Source organism: Lathyrus oleraceus, chromosome 7 (genome assembly GCF_024323335.1).
Source record: "Lathyrus oleraceus cultivar Zhongwan6 chromosome 7, CAAS_Psat_ZW6_1.0, whole genome shotgun sequence".
NCBI lineage: Eukaryota > Viridiplantae > Streptophyta > Magnoliopsida > Fabales > Fabaceae > Lathyrus > Lathyrus oleraceus.
The window spans coordinates 535521034-535538331 of record NC_066585.1 but is presented as its reverse complement, the minus strand read 5'-3'; the positions used below and the strand labels follow the sequence as shown (position 1 = coordinate 535538331).

The 17298-nt window shown below is 34.2% G+C and overlaps 2 protein-coding genes and 1 pseudogene across 4 annotated transcripts in view; all 3 read right to left on the bottom strand.

Moving 5' to 3' along the window:
- LOC127105019 (elongation factor 1-alpha) overlaps window positions 1-13591 on the bottom strand; it is a 94648-nt gene extending 81057 nt beyond the window's left edge. Inside the window, exon 1 of one of the 2 annotated variants that reach the window (XM_051042176.1) lies at window positions 13453-13591. The gene's annotated coding sequence lies outside the window, so the exon portion shown is untranslated. The remainder of the gene's footprint in view (window positions 1-13452) is intronic. The other variant, XM_051042180.1, reaches the window with a different exon arrangement.
- Window positions 1-13591, bottom strand: part of LOC127105018 (elongation factor 1-alpha) — a 71454-nt gene extending 57863 nt beyond the window's left edge. Inside the window, exon 1 of one of the 2 annotated variants that reach the window (XM_051042170.1) lies at window positions 13453-13591. The gene's annotated coding sequence lies outside the window, so the exon portion shown is untranslated. The remainder of the gene's footprint in view (window positions 1-13452) is intronic. The other variant, XM_051042172.1, reaches the window with a different exon arrangement.
- Window positions 11009-13594, bottom strand: LOC127105016 (elongation factor 1-alpha-like; annotated as a pseudogene).
- Between the last annotated feature and the right edge of the window lie 3704 nt (window positions 13595-17298).

Here is a 17298-nt window from a genome sequence, read left to right as displayed (position 1 = left end):
AATAAAGGGTTTGCCCTCACTACTAATGATGTGTGTAAAATCGTTAGTCAAAGGATATGGAGTTTACCAATATCTTCGGAAGATTAGGTTGTCAACAACTTCCCCTACGCATAAGGGAGCGGTTGCCACCTCAAAGGGTGACCCAAAACCTAGGTCTAAGAGCCTCTATAAATATTTTTTTCTCTAATGGGAGAAGGGACATATCTTAAGCCATACAAATTATACCTCTGTGTACGCTTATATTTAAGCATACTATTTCGTAACAAGGCCTCTCACCTCACAAGAGAAGATCCTTCAAGCCAACACAAAACACCACAATATATGGCTTCTCGCCATTGTGCGAAAACCATAACCATTATACAACATGATATACCTACTAATGTTTTTTATAGTGTTATATTTATGAGTGTTCTCAACAAAGGTGCTCTCGCTTGATTGTGATGTCGTTTGACGATATCCTGACCATAATAAAGGGCTTGCCTCACCACTGATGATGTGTGTAAAATAGTCAGTCAAAAGAGTGGGAGTCCACCACTGCCTTCGAAAGATTAGGGGGTCAACAACTTCCAATGTGCATAAAGGAGTGGTTTCCACCTCAAAGGGTGACTCAAACCCTAGGCCTAAAATCCTCTATAAATATCTTTCCCCAACAAATCTTAAACGATACAAATCACATCCTCATATACGCTTAAACCTAAGCACACCATTTTTAACAAGGTATTTCACCTCACATGAGCATATCCTTAAAACCACCACAAAACACTATCGTATATGGCTTCTCACGATCGTGGGAAAGTCTTAACCACTATACAACATAATATACCTACTAAGGCCTCTGAGTCCTCATGCTCTTGCAAGATGAACACACAGACTTGTACTTTTTAATCAGTAAAGTGGCACCAATTGTGGGGGGCCGGTAAAACAAACATGGGCCATACTTTTTCCATCAACATCACCCTGCTCACAGTTACCTTTCACTCATAAACTTAGCCACTTTAGGCCATGGTTAACATCAGAGCACCATCCACTACACTCGAAGGTACTAGCAATAATGGTGATGTTGATGCCATGACAGAGATGCATGCCACCATGGACGAATTACGTCACCATAACCAAACACTGGAGGACGATGTCCACAACATCAGACAGCGCCAACAGGAGTCCAATCCTCCGAAAGAGATGGAATTGTTGGACCCTCAATCACTCTCAAATGATATATGGGGCGCCTATTCTTGAGGGATCTAAACCTCCTGCTTTGGCCAAGTTTGACGGGTGCAGTAACCCATATGAGCATGATGTATCCACCAACACACATATGGTAATCATATAATCGTATGACTCTTTGAAGTGTAAATTGTTATTCGACACCTTGAAGGACGTCGTCCTAAGATGATACATATACGCTGTGCCTCCATCACCAGCTATCAAGAGCTAGTAAAGAATATTGTAAACCAGTTCACCGACAACCATCACATAAAATGTTCACCACCAGCTTATTCAACATATGTCATGGTCCATCAGGGTTACTGAGGGACTATCTTGTCTGCTTTAACAAAGCCACCATCAGGGTTGCCCCATAAAACTAATAAAAGTTTGTGGTGGTGTTCCAAAATGGACTCAAGACGGGACACTTCAACAATCTCTCGCCTATAAGCCAACACTATCGTTGGCGAAGGTGGTCACCATAGTAGAATGCTACATAAAAGGTGAGGATAGTAACACCAAAAAGAAGGTGTGTGGTGTCAAAGAGCATATTTCCAATGACGGGGGTTCACACCAACAGGGGAAGATAAATTATAACTCTCCCATAAAAAGACAAGACTGCGTTTAAGAAGATAGGCAAGTTGACAGATAACTGCACGCCCTTGAACACCCGTCGTGAGTAGATCTGGCATGAGGTTCTTTACCTGCACAACATCCTCATACCCCTTACTCCAAAGTCGGATGTAATGAGCTCTGGACCAGGAAGTTGATTAGATCATCTTCCATCATACCATTATTTTTCTCATGTTCTTGGAGAAAGACTATGTAATAATCTGGAATAGAATTTCTCCTTTCTCTAGTGGATCTTCGTAAAGGTATTGGTTCTTGTAACACTTGTTCTTAAGGATCTTGAGTTTGTTCTTCATGAATCACCAAATCATCCTGAGTTGGAGGAATAATGTCTTATGAAGGTTCTGTTCTTGCTTGATCAAAAGCAACTATATGAATCAGTTCTAAAATTGTTATTGATTATTCCTCTAAGACAAAGTCTCTAACATTATTCTTCCCTCAAACTCAACATCCTCAAAGAATGTGTATGTTCCCATCTCAAAATTTAATTTAATTTGGGATCGTTAAAAATTTGTAGCCCCTAGATCTTTCAAAATAATAAATAAAGTAGTTATTCATTGTTTAAGAGTCCAATTTATTTTCATTTGGTTTGTAAGGCCTTGCCTCAGTTGGACATCCACACACATGAAAAAAAAATAATTAGGCTTTCACCCAGTCCAAAACTCGTAGGGTGTTTTGGAAACTGCTTTTGTTGGTACTCTATTTAGAATATAAGTTGCAGTCTTTAGCGTCTCTCCCCATAGTGACTATGGTAAAGTAGAATGGCAAATCACACTTCTTACCATATCCTTAAGAGTCTGATTTCGTCTTCCAGCAACACCGTTCATACTAGGCAATTCTGGCATAGTGTATTGTGGGATGATTCCACATTCCTCCAAGTATTTGGCAAAATGCCTTGGATGTTGTTCACCTGAACCGTCATATTTGCCGTAATATTCATTGCCACTGTCAGACTTGACTTTCTTAATTTTTTTGTTGAGTTTATTCTCAACTTCAACCTTAAATGATTTGAACACATCCAATGATTGATACTTTTCATGTAAAAGAAATATGTATGTATATCTAGAGTAATCGTCTATGAATGATATAAAAATATTGTTGACCATTCCAAAAAGGTACGGGAAATGGTCCACAAATGTCTGTATGAATTAATTATAAGATATTTGTAGATCTATATGTAACATATTTCTTTGTTTTGGTCTATTTACCTTTAACACACTCGACAAAAACATCAAAGTTTGTAAAGTCGGTGGAATCTAAAATTCCATCAGACACTAGTCGATCAACTCTATTTTTAGAGATGTGGCCTAGGCATTTGTGCTATAATGCTCATGAATTGTTATCGTAGATTTTATGCTTAGTACCATGTGACTACACATTCAAGGATTCACCATAGGTAGCTATTGTGTCAAGCAAATATAGATTAGCATGACTCAATAGTGAACCAGTTACAACAATATTTGAATTGAAAGACAACTTGAACATATTGTTTCCAAATGAAGAAAAACAACCTGATTTGTCCAAATAAGAAACTGAAATTAAATTTCGTCTAAATGACAGAACCATAAAGGTGTATTTCAAATCCAAATAAAATCCGGTACACAATAATAATCTAAAATATCATATAGCTTCCACCTCCACCGACTTGCCATCTTCCATGTAGATGTATCTTTCAACATCATTTGACTTTCGGTAGTTCGGGCAACCTTTCATTGAAACATTGATGTTAGTAGTTGCACTAGAGTTTAACCACCAAGTGTTTCCATGAGCTAAAGCTAAATTGACCTAAGAATAAATCAGACAATGACTCATGCGATTAGAGCAATCCTATTTCTTATCATTTTTCCTTTGTTTATAGGTACTAGATTTCATAGGAGAAGGTGGTTGCTCAGTCTCTAATGCAATGTCAAGATCCATGCAGAAAAGAACACTTCTCATGTTCTCATTCCAATCCTTAAAATTTATCCCATTAAGGGCCTGAATCTTATTCATATTAGTAGATGTTGAAGCAATTGTAGTTGAAAAATAGAACATAATAAATATTATAAATATACTCATATAAAAATGGAATCATCAATTTGTTAAAATAAATATATAATCAATCTCAAGATACCTAGTGCACCATCAATATTGAGTCTTTGGACAATAATATTAGTTGTTAGTGGTACTCTCGTTGTAACGGTCAAACATTAATAAAAAAATGTTGAATAATAAACCATTCTCTGAATTAATTTACTATTCACATGTGAAAGCTTATAATTATCACATGTTTACCATCAAAGACGCATATGAAAACTGGCCAACCACCAATTGTCCTTAGGATGAATTAATACTCACGTGGACAAACATATACACAACTAGAAAAATATTTAACATTTTTCAGAAGCATTTTCTACAAAACAGGTCATTTTGGCGACTTTTTTCATTTCAACTACTTACTTAAAAATGTTAAATTACTATATAAAAATACAATCCTTAGCCAAATTTGAACAAAATTGAATCAAAGAAAAAATTGAAATTAAATCCAAATTAGACCAATGCACTTTATTGTGTTGTTACGCACTGTTACTACATTGATACTCGGTTTGATTCCAAAATATTAAGTCATATATAATATTTATTATAAACAATAAATAATATTTAAAAAGTTAAGTCATATATATGAATTATCATAAATAATAATAATATAATTATTATAACATACTTGCATAGCAGAAACATATACGGTACATGACATAAATAATAACAAATGCAAATGTTATACTTATCCAATTCACCCGCGTTATACTCATTTAGACAATTGCAAATAGAATGAATTCTCAATTAAAGATTAAACGTACATAAATTATTTTTCTTTTGATGATTCATTAAATTAAAAAGTTTAATTGAAAAAAATTAGAAAACAAAAATATCCCAAAGCTTTTCAATCCATGATTGCATATATAATATATACTATTTATCTTATTAAGAAAAGGTAATCGTTAGTGTTATCGGTCTTGATACCAAACAAAAAATGATACATAACAAAAATACATGTAATTCAACTCACTGGTTGTAAATTAAAGGTATGCAGACAAATATAAGGGTTTCCAACGAATTGTTATCTCCTTCGAAACTGTATTTGCAACCAATCGATATTGGTACTAAACAAAATAGAGTAATATATCGTACAATTGGAAGATAACATAAATCCTAATTTTAGAAAATAAAGGTTAAAAAAATATCTCAAAAATCAAATTGAATCAGATATGAGTGACCCTGATACCACTTGTTAGATTTATTCATAACCTTATTAATTCTATCGATATAGAAATCAAAACAGAACTCTAAAATAATATTTATGAGTCGATACACCATCAACTTGTATCCCTTAAACTGATATCAAAATTCAATTAGAGAATAAAAGCGGAAGCGTATCTGAGTTTGCCATTGGAAATTACTGAAGGTTTGTGGAAATTTTATCTTCCAATTTGTAGAGTTTTTATATGGCTCCTTGATTCTCCTCTGGTGGGGATGAAGAACGAAGTTTTGATAAACCATTTTGTGTTGTCTACAAATGGGGATCATAACCCCTACAAATAACCTTAGGGTTATTTCTTAGTGTTCAATATTCTAATTTGGCCCCTCATCAAATTAGATATTGACTTATGGTATCTACACAATAATCTCATATTTCATGATATTTATGCTTTTAGCCACATACTTAATATTAATTAGACCACTGCAGTTTTGGCTAATTAAATAATTTCCCTAAGGCATGCAATATTATATTTATGACCCAAAAATTCTAACATTACCATCATCAATCATACCATTACCATCAAACTGAAGCATTTTATAGTGTGTTGACCTTATCAATCAATACATATAAGTTCAATAAGCTTCATCTTCTTGGCTATTACATATGCATATGAAAGATAATAGATTTTTTTCTAAATGTACAACCACACTTTGAGCTATCTAGACCAATTTTCTCCGCTCACACAACTTCATGATAAATAAATTCAATCTTGTATGAGATATATTAACAATCAATTGTGAATACAAGTTTTTACCCTTAAATTTGTATTATATGATTGTGATACTTTTACCAAAGGATATGTGTACTACATTGTGATTCATTACAGTCATAATGATCGTTGCTTCCTAACCTTTGCAAAAATCACCCTTACTATCTTGCAATCATTTTTTCAATGTACCATGAACAAATTCAACTTTATTTGTTGTGGTGTCGCCAATGTATCTAACATGACCAACTCGTGCATAAACTAATTTTTTCTTCACTTGATCTATTATTGTAGTTTCAACATATTTTTAAAAACCACGATAATTTGCCTGCACATTTATGAACTCCATGCCATAATGAACATATGAATCATCTTTAGAAGAATTAAATATAATACTCCTCATATCCATTTTGTGATCCAATATTTGTGTGAATTTTTAGACCATTTTCCCGTTTTCACCCTTGATCCTTTTTGTTTCCTAATATTCTCTTAATTTTATGTCTCACATTTTTTGTTATTATGATACCGACACAATAAAACATATGATGCATGAAATACTTTTGCAACAGAATTCATCGATGAAGTATCACAATATGTGACAATCACATATGACATGTTTTATGATTCTTTCAACATAGTGTAATAAATTTATAGAGTTAGTGTAACATTATCCTCTTTTGTATATTCCAAATAAACAAAGCCAATTGAATATGTCATCTTTATAGAAGTAACACCAACAATTTCAAACAGAGATGGCATGTACTTGTTGGTAAAAATGTACTTTGAATCAATTATTAGTACTATGAGAAATGTGCTAAGCAAATTGATGGATTCAAGATGTGTCCAAAATATATCTCGAACAAAATTTCCATCCTTACACATTATATACCTATAAACATAATGATGCTTATCCAACAATTTCAATAACTATTGCATTTTAAATCCTGGACCCCTTACCATCTTATTATTTATGTGTCAAACATTGTTATCTTGGTTAATATTTGAGACACTATTAGGTCTTTTTTTTTTGTTTCAAAGTTGCAAGTATATTTTTAGGCTGAACCATGTTCGTTGTCATCTCAACAACAATTTTATTATCTCCATATCTAAATGACTAGAAATAGGAAGATCGATAAATTTGTAATCCAATCCATAATTATATACACCACACAATATATTAAATGTCGAAACATTTTTGGCTAAGTGGCAATTATGCAACTTAAATGGACATCCACATTTCCCTGTTTCATTGTCATCACGTTTCAACTTATGGATATGTTCTTTATACTGGCCACTTCTTTCACATGTCATTGTAGTAAATGCTGGTCTTCTATCATAATCAGAATCAGACATCCTGGTTATTATTCCAAAATATGATTTTGTAGCTTTTGCACAAACCCATTTAAGCATATGATCATGTAACGTAAACTTTTGTTTAGTGTCAAGTTATTTTCCAACATCAAATGTTGTTACACGTGATTGACATAATTCTATATGCAACATGTGATGAAATATGCCATGACATTATGAGCTCAAAACAAGAGGAAAGATGTGGAGCAAGATGTCCCAAACATTGAGAAACATTATGCCTCGCTCTTTAAGTCGGTTTCTACTGTAGTGAATCTCGCGTCAGATATGTTTCCTTTGTTATTTGATTATTTTATGCGCTTTTCAGAATAAGGAAAGATTTCTCAAAATAATATTTTTTTCAAGAATTAAAAAGATCAAATCAATTTGGCGAAGGTTTACTATATCAAAGATTGCAAATCAAATTAATGGGGATTAATGTGATACGCTGTTTGGATTTACTCCACCTACATGAAATGTTCAAAACCATAGCGGGCCATGAAACTAGATTATATTCTATTTAAGGAGGAGCTCTCCATGTCGAATACTCAGACCTTGAGACAACAAGCAAAACATTTTAGTTTACTGGAACTTTTATTTTAATTATTACTTATCTTTGTGAAATTATATTCGCTAGTGTCATTCCTATATAGAGGAATAAAGTTTGTTTTAAGTTGTATATGGTTTCATCATTCATTCAATATTATAATTGTCCAAACACTTGGGAAAGTGATTGAGAGAAAGTGAGAGAAGTCTCATATTTAACGTGGATCCTAAATATAAATTCATGGGTAGTATTAAGAAAAAAGGCTTTGAACTATAAGAGTTCAACTAAGATCAAATTGTGTTTCTACTATTAAGAGTGAATTTCCTTTCTTAGTTAACTCCATCTAGATGCATACGTCTTTGCACCAATCCAGGTTTCCAATTGAAGCTAGCGGAAATATACCTGAACGCATCGCACGCTCGAACATACAACAGAGTCGCCATTGAACTTTATTTATTCCGGAAGGAAAGGGAAAATATCGATAAAACCCGGGGGAAAGAGATATGTTGGGTAAGGAAGTCGATTATTCAAAGGGAAAGTATTAGCACCCCAAACATCCATGGTACTATATGGGAACCATTTTGATTGTTCTTGCTCGAATGAGTGTTACATCTAAATATTACTCGCAAAAGAATAAGGGAAAGGAAGGAAATAGATCAAGTGCTCCGTGAGGATTGGGGCCTCATTCCTACGTATCCTTATAGTGATAAGGCAAACAATGATTGACTAGAATAAGCCCAAGCACAAGAGGTCTGATAAGGTTCACAATGAATAAGTGTTTGCCAAAGCACAAGAGGAATAATAAGGGAAACAATGATTGAATTGATTAATTAGGATTCCAAGACTTGATCACAAAGGAAATGATCTAAAGGATATCTAAATATCAAAGAGAGTATGATTGATGATCCACTGAGTAAGAAATGATTGAAGTGCAATGGTGCTTCATTGATTGAAATGTTGAATGATTGGTGTTTGCTTGAAGAAGACTTGTCAATTGTATGATTCAAATTGCACCAAATTTTATGAAAAGGACAAATGCTTTGAATAGCTAGGGCCTACGTCCCGTACGTAAAGTCACTCTAGACAAGGGTAGGAGAAACTCCGTCTTATAATTCCTTATTACTTAAGGCTCATAACATGTAACCCTCATCATGATTGACAAGTGTTGTTAGAGACTTCTGATTATTGATCATGGTGATGTCATGTTGTTTGTTGTATTGAGAATACTTGATAATTGTTTGATACGAATTGTGCTAAAGTCTATGGATGAGGGCAAATACTTTTAATAGTCAGGGCATACGCCTCATACACAAATTCACTCTAAAAATGGGTGGGAGAAACTTTATCTCATCATTCCTCATTACTTAAGGCTTATGGCTTACAATTTGAATCACACTTGTCAAGTATTGATACCTTTGTTGTGCTTCGAGAAGTAGTCCACTTTACTAGCAATGCTTAACTTATGTTGATCTTAAAGTTTTGATCTTATATTTGAACCTCGAGGTTTTGGGCTCATGAGGTTCAACATATCCAATATAGCTTGAGCGCGATGAACTTGCCATATCAAGTGACCTTTGGTCAACACTAATCAGTGAGATTAAAATGACTGGTTGAATCATGTACAAAAAATAACCTATTAAATTGATTATCTAAATAAATCAGACAATTTTAATTAAAGCCCTAAACTAAGGGAACATGTACAAACATCAAGATTTTAAGCCCTAAATGCAAAATGGTCATTATGCTAAAAAAATGATTAATTAAGACAATAGTTTCTAAAAATTAATATTTGATCAAAACTAATCAATCCTAATTATCTAATTATGCCAAAAACCTAATTAGACTTAAACCTAACATAATTAAAATTTATAAATTAATTAAATTCTACAAAAACTAAGTAGTTTTAGAATTCTAATTTCTAACCTAATTAAACCTCAATCTCATTAACCTAATTAGATTTATCACTAATTAATTCTAAATACACATAAACTTTTAATTTAATCCAAACTCTAAACAAAATCTAACCTTAGTTATTATAACAATAATCAAAATAATAAACATAATAGTGGAATGATCAGAACATGGGGTACATGCCCATAGGCCATGCCCATTCTCGGTTTGGCCTCCCTTTTTTTGGCCGATGGTGGCAGAGAAACAAAGAGTTATGGTTGTTTAATAAAAAAGAAACGTTCCGAAACACTTATTGAAAGAGTTCCGGTAAACCAAGTGACACTTACCGGAACTCTTTGAAGAAGTCTTCCGGTATTGTTTTTATGTATTTCGGAATTCTTCCTTGAAGCCTTCCGGTTTGCAATTTATTATCCGTTTATAACGACTGAAAGATTTGGTACATGAGAAGAGGTGACCAGATGTATTAAAGAGGTAGTGCTTCATTGCATACACAGGACTACACAGATTTGTCTAAATATCTTAGGCAATCTCCTGCAGGTGAGGGTGAGGTTCTTGAGCCCCCAAACACTCAAATACCTTGGGTGAATCATCAACATGGATTAGGGTCACGTGTTCGAGTTTCTAGGGAATGTGGATCGGAGGTCGGTTAGGTCATCCCAATCAACGACATTAGTCTTTTTGGTTATCAGATGGATTAAAGAGGTAGTGCTTCATTGCATACACAGGACTACACAGATTTGTTTTTATCATACGTAAACGCATATTAATATCAATATCTATCTGTCCGATTTCGACTTTTATCTTAAGTGTACATTGTTTTTGGAAAAAAATGTCAGACCAATTGGCACCTCCTTTAAATCCTAACACACAAAAGATGGGATATTTTTTGAAAAAATAGGTTATGAGTCAAAAATTCAATAATTTGTTGATATTTGCGGAAATTCAAATGACATCAAATTTATAATATCATGGATAATTTTGAAACAAAATAAAAAATATTGGAGATAGAATTGATAGCAAATCTAAACATGAGGATAAATTTTATCAACACTTTTGTAATTTTATTTATTATCTTAAACTATTGATAATATCTCAAATACTATCTTATGATACGAGACTGAAACCTCACTTGGTAGCTTTCAAAACCAGAACTTGTCCAACGCAAATGACTTTGAACCTTAGTGCTGTTCAATATGAACATGATAACATTCGACCAACATATGCAATGCAACAATCATAACATTTGCATTTGGTACAGATAGTTAAATTATGATGAAGCATTGCCATAAAATATTCATACACTCCCCAGCAAGAACATAACACCAATAAATAAACACGTAAATTCCAAAATAAAATCACGGGGTTCCGAAACTTGGTGCTTAAATTTTTCAACTGTTCACACAAGACACACAATTAAAGCATAAACACAAATGAAATAGCCCTGCCACCGTCGATCTAGAACCCAGTTCTGAGAACAAAAGCTGCAAGATGACGGTGTAGACTTCACACTTAATCTAGAAAACAAATTAATTAGACAAAAACCAAAAGTACTAAGAACAGACCATTTATAACAGTAAAACACCCCGGTTCATTTCTTCTTTATCTTATTAGCTGCTCCGGTGGGTTCCTTCTTCTCCACAGCCTTGATGACCCCAACAGCCACAGTTTGACGCATGTCTCTGACAGCAAAACGGCCAAGTGGCGGATATTGAGAGAAAGTCTCAACCACCATGGGCTTGGTTGGAACCATCTTAATAATACCAGCATCACCATTCTTTAAGAACTTGGGTTCCTTCTCAATCTCTTTACCAGAACGTCTGTCAATCTTGGTAACCAGCTCAGCAAACTTGACAGCAATGTGGGAGGTGTGGCAGTCAAGAACAGGGGCATAGCCATTTCCAATCTGGCCAGGGTGATTCATGATGATCACTTGAGATGTGAAATTAGCAGCCTCCTTAGCTGGGTCATCCTTGGAGTTTGAGGCAACAAAACCACGCTTGAGATCCTTGACAGCAACATTCTTAACATTAAATCCGACATTGTCACCAGGAAGGGCTTCTGTGAGAGCTTCATGGTGCATCTCCACAGACTTGACTTCAGTTTGCAGTCCAGTTGGCCCAAAAGTGACCACCATTCCAGGTTTTATAGTACCGGTCTCAACACGCCCCACAGGCACAGTTCCAATTCCACCAATCTTGTAGACATCCTGAAGTGGTAACCGAAGGGGCTTGTCAGATGGCCTCTTAGGCTCATTGACATTGTCAAGGGCCTCAAGAAGGGTTGGACCCTTGTACCAGTCAAGATTTGTAGAGCGCTCAATCATGTTATCTCCCTCAAAACCAGAGATGGGAACAAATGGGATTTTGTCGGGGTTGTAGCCAACCTTCTTCAAATAGGATGCAACTTCCTTGACAATTTCATCATACCTACCCTTGGAGTACTTGGGTGTGGTAGCATCCATCTGTTCAAGATGTCAACAGATTAGTACTAAGATAAAATAATTATAAATTATAAAAATAACATGAGATGCACCATCAAAGGGATACAATACAACAATCGAATACCTTATTGCAGCAACAAATCATTTGCTTGACACCAAGAGTGAATGCAAGGAGCGCATGTTCACGGGTCTGGCCATCCTTGGAAATACCGGCTTCAAAACCACCAGTAGTGGAATCAATGATGAGAACAGCACAATCAGCTTGAGATGTCCCAGTAATCATGTTCTTAATAAAATCTCTGTGGCCGGGAGCATCAATGACAGTGCAGAGTACTTAGTAGTCTCAAACTTCCACAATGCAATGTCAATAGTGATACCTCTTTCACGTTCAGCCTTGAGCTTGTCAAGCACCCAAGCATACTTGAATGAACGCTTGTTCATCTCAGCAGCTTCTTTCTCAAACCTCTCGATCACACGCTTGTCAATACCGCCAAGCTTGTAGATCAAGTGACCAGTGGTAGTTGACTTCCCAGAGTCGACATGGCCAATGACAACAATGTTAATATGAACCTTTTCTTTTCCCATTTGTCCTTAAATGCTTAAAACAACACAAAGATCTGCTAATTCAACAGAGAAAACAATAAGTATGATCCCAGTACCACACAAAAAATTAAGAAAAAAACACACTAGCAACAGCACAATGACCAATCGATTAGCATTTCAACAAATAAAACAATACATAGGTATGATTCCCAGTTCCAAAAAAAAATTATTAATTAATTAAGGAAAAAAACAGTACTATCAACAATACTAGGTATTCACAAATTCTAGGTAGAATGAAATAGAACAACATATCACCAAAACAAAAAACAAAGCAACATCTAATAATCATATGCAATCACATGTGTAACGCAATAAACTATGAATCGACGAGATAGGTATGATCCCAATAAAAAACCCAAGATGAAAAGTACTTAATCACAAATTCCAGCTAGATTGAAATAGAATAACAAATCAGAAAACAATACATAAGTATGATCCCAATACAAAACCCTAGATGAACAAATTCTCAATTTAACAAAGAAAAAAATACATAAGTACGATCCCAATTCCCAAAGAAAAAAATCTACTATCAACAGCACAGCAACCAAAAAATCTAGCAATTCAAGAAAGAAAACAATACATAAGTATGATCCCAATACAAAACCCTAGATGAAAACTATTTATTCACAAATTTCAGCTAGATTTCAATAGAATAAGAAATCAGCAGAAACAAAAACAAATCAAAATCTAATAATCATATGCAATCAAATGTGTAACGCAATAAACTATGAATCAACGAGATAAGAAACAAAAAAGAAAGTTACCGAATGAAGAGAATGCTACGCACGCAAGGAAGAGAATGAGAGAAGAGAGGAGCGTTAGGGTTTTAGAAAAAGCGTTTGAGGGTTTATAAAGAACTCCAATAGTAACGAATTAAAGATTTAAATCAAATCAAATCAAAAATTCAAATCTTTTAAGATTGTGTAAAACAAAATAGTAAATATATATTTGATTTCATAAAATTATTATGATTTTGTTTAATTTCAAAAAGAAAAACTGTTCTATTGTAATAAGTAATACTACTGATTTTAAACGGAACGTTTGAATGTGCCTTAACTTTTTTTAGTTAATGTATTCACATTTAATCTCTTGTTTTATTACTACTATATAAATTGATTTAGTTTATTAATGATATTATTGATTTTTTCAATTGTATTACAATTACAGAAAAAATATATATTATTTAAATATACTATATTAAATATGAATTTGCTTTCTATTAAAATTGAATTTAGTTGACCCTGAATTAATGGTCTGATCATTAAAAAAGTATTCTTGCATAAATTATAAAACTATAAAGTTAAATATAAATATATATATATATATATATATATATATATATATATATATATATATATATATATATATATAAGTATCTTTTTATAAATAAATAACAATTATCAAATTTCAGATATTTTTAAAAATTAAAATGTAACAATTATAAAATAATAATAATTTTTAAATATAGTCAATAAAAACACAAATTCAAATAAAATACAATAATATAATACAATATATTTCAAAACAATTTCTAAATGTATTGGAGAGGACATATTTTTTCTTTTGATTTTTAATTTTTGTTTTACATAAAATATTAATCCAACGATAAATTTTTGTTTTACAACATTCAACACAGACGCAAAGCTACACGAAAGCTAAGGTAAGCAACTCCTCAAATTAGAGCATTAATCCAACGAAACAGAATCATCTCTAATTTTTTTACAAACAATAAACCACTCTCAAGTCACTCCTTTAATCATGCCAAAAATGTCCAGAGTATCCCACTTTTAGGTGGAGGCGCCATTAAAAATATATTGCAGACGCCAATTGGATTGGTTAGGGCACATGGTGCAGCCAATTCAATTGGCGCACATGCGTATCAGTTGAAAGGAGGGACCAAATGGATTGGCACCTCAGTGTATTTTGCAAATTTTTTTGTTAAACGGTCTACGTGATACATAATTTCGAAATATGACCAATTGATATTAATATAAATTCTCGTTTACACAAAAAAGCCTAATGGTGATGACCGGGATCACCTAACCGACTTCCGGTCCCACATCCCCTAGCTACCCGAACCCATGGCCTTAACCCACGTTGATGATTCACCATTGGTGTTTGAGCATCTGAGGGGCCACGAGCATCAGTACCAACTACAGGAGATGGCCTGTTGAGATAGTCAGACAAATCGGTATAGTCTTCAGTATGTATCAAAGGTGTACCGCCATAGCTGAGTTCATGACCCATGGCAGAGTAGTTGGGTTGGGTTTGACTTATTGGTGGGCGTCCAGGACAGTTGAAGGGAGACATGAGTGTGAATGATGCGTCGAGGAAAGGTTGGAAAGATTGTTGGGGTGTTTGATAGAGATAGGGTTGTTGGAGGTTTCAGTTTGGTGAAGTTTGGGCTTCTTGGCTATGGTAGGAGTAGGGACTGTTTGTGTTGAATGATTGTTGAGTGTTTTGGCTAAGGCGGCTTTGGTAGGGTGATGTTTTCGGTGCGAAGCGATGTTGGATCTCCAGTTAATGATCAATTTGTGGGTGGTGGTATGGGGTTTGCTCTTGGTATTGGGGTTGGGTGTATGGCATATTTGGGTTATTTTGGGACGAGATGCGTAGAAAGAAAAAAGGACGGCCAAACAGCACACATATCAGGACAGAAATGGATACGACGGATAAAATGATAAGACTATGTAGTATCTGTCATCAACCAGGACACAACAAGAACAATTGTCCCAATCGAGGAGCATCATCTGGGTCATAATCTTGTTGTAACATTGTATTTTTGTAACCTTCAATTTTTATATATCATTAAGTTTTTGTTACAATGAGGTTCACAACAAACATCACTACAACATAAGCAAACTAAAAACAAAATATTTCTAACTGATTACAACAATCAAAGTGATGTCACCTCGTCTGAACATCATTTCCCTATCATCCTTATCAGTTTTCATTCGCACCCAACCAAAGATATTGTCGAGTCTCTCAATACTTCTAATTTTTTCCCTTCTAGTATTTTCCCATCTAACCAATGAACCAGCTCCCTGTTCAGTTGATCGAGAGTAGTGATGTTCCAAAAGAGCATCAACATCTGAGGTTTGTCTCTCGTATAAATCACCTTTCCATAGCGGCGACGAACACCAAACATGATTGCCCAATGATGAAATGAGATGTGGAAAAATAATTCACACAACACCTCTATTTATAACAAAAAAAATTGCATTTTACACTGAGGTGTCAATCCAATTGGCGCCTCCTTTGGAAAAATACACATGGGTGCCAATTGAATTGGTTGCACCATGTGCCCTAACCAATCCAATTCGCGTCTGCACTCTATTTTTAAGAGGAGTCGCCAATTGGATTGACGCCTCCTCCTAAAAGTGGGGTACTTTGGGATTTTTTTTTGAAAACAAGGTTATTTTGGGAATTTTCTTGAAAAATTGGATTATTTTAGTAAAAAATTCACAAACATCCTACCAAACCCGATTGCTAACCGCATAATTAAAGTACAAATGCTCCTTATCCTCTTCGTCCATCAAGCACAACGAGCGGACAATATTATGAATACCCCCGTCATGATTCCTCTTTTCACCAACTCCAACCTAGTAGGTAACTTGTTATGGACCAACCGCCAACCAAAAATCTGAACTTTACTCGTCAAAAGTATAGATGAGGCGGTCATAGTGTAGGGTGCAAACCTAAAACTTTGATTCAACTTTCAAAAGAAATGTAGGTAAAATGCAAATGTTCAAGTGATCGGACTCATTTTACCATCTCTAATTAAAACAACTTTTGTACTAAATATTTTTAAAATCAATGAATGTTGATATTGATACTCAATTATATTTCCTTTATTATAACACAAACGACGCGATGGGTGATGTTATTATTATCGAGCGATGATTTTGATTAATGTCACCAATTTAATCTAACAAAAGAGGAGGAACAATAACCAAAACCACGTATATGGCTTATATCCAAAGCAATACGTGCCTTGCTTGTTTCTCAAGAAATTAGTCTTAATATTTTCATGAATATAGTCCAACCAAGTGAATTTTATATTGTTTAAACCTAAGTTAGTAAGCTTGCATGCATATGAATTCTTTTTCCTAAAGATATGGGATATAATGAAATTCATGGAGTTAGTATGGTGAATGCAATTCATCCATCTAGTATTTAGCTTCTAAAGCACCATATCATATGAAAAAAGCTTGTACAATATGTTTTGAGTATGATTAACACACACAAAATATCCAATGTTTCTTATGAGCTAGCCCCACTACAAACATTGCTTCAATGAACTCAAGGTGTGAAGCATTGTCAGTTCCAATATGAGAAGTAAAACTTCTCATATGGTCCATGTTTAAGCTTCTGAAAATACCACTATAGACACAAAGAAAGGAAGTAGATATAGTCATGCCATCGGTGTTGCATTTAACCAGTCAATGGTGGGAGGTTGCTAAAGGACTTCAACGATGGGTGGTTGGTCATAAGGATTAATTTAACGGAGAAATATTTGAGGATGGATAAATCCATTTTATATGAGTTTTAATTCTTAAGAGTTATGTTACTTGAAATAGATATATTGGAAGAAATATAGACAATACTAG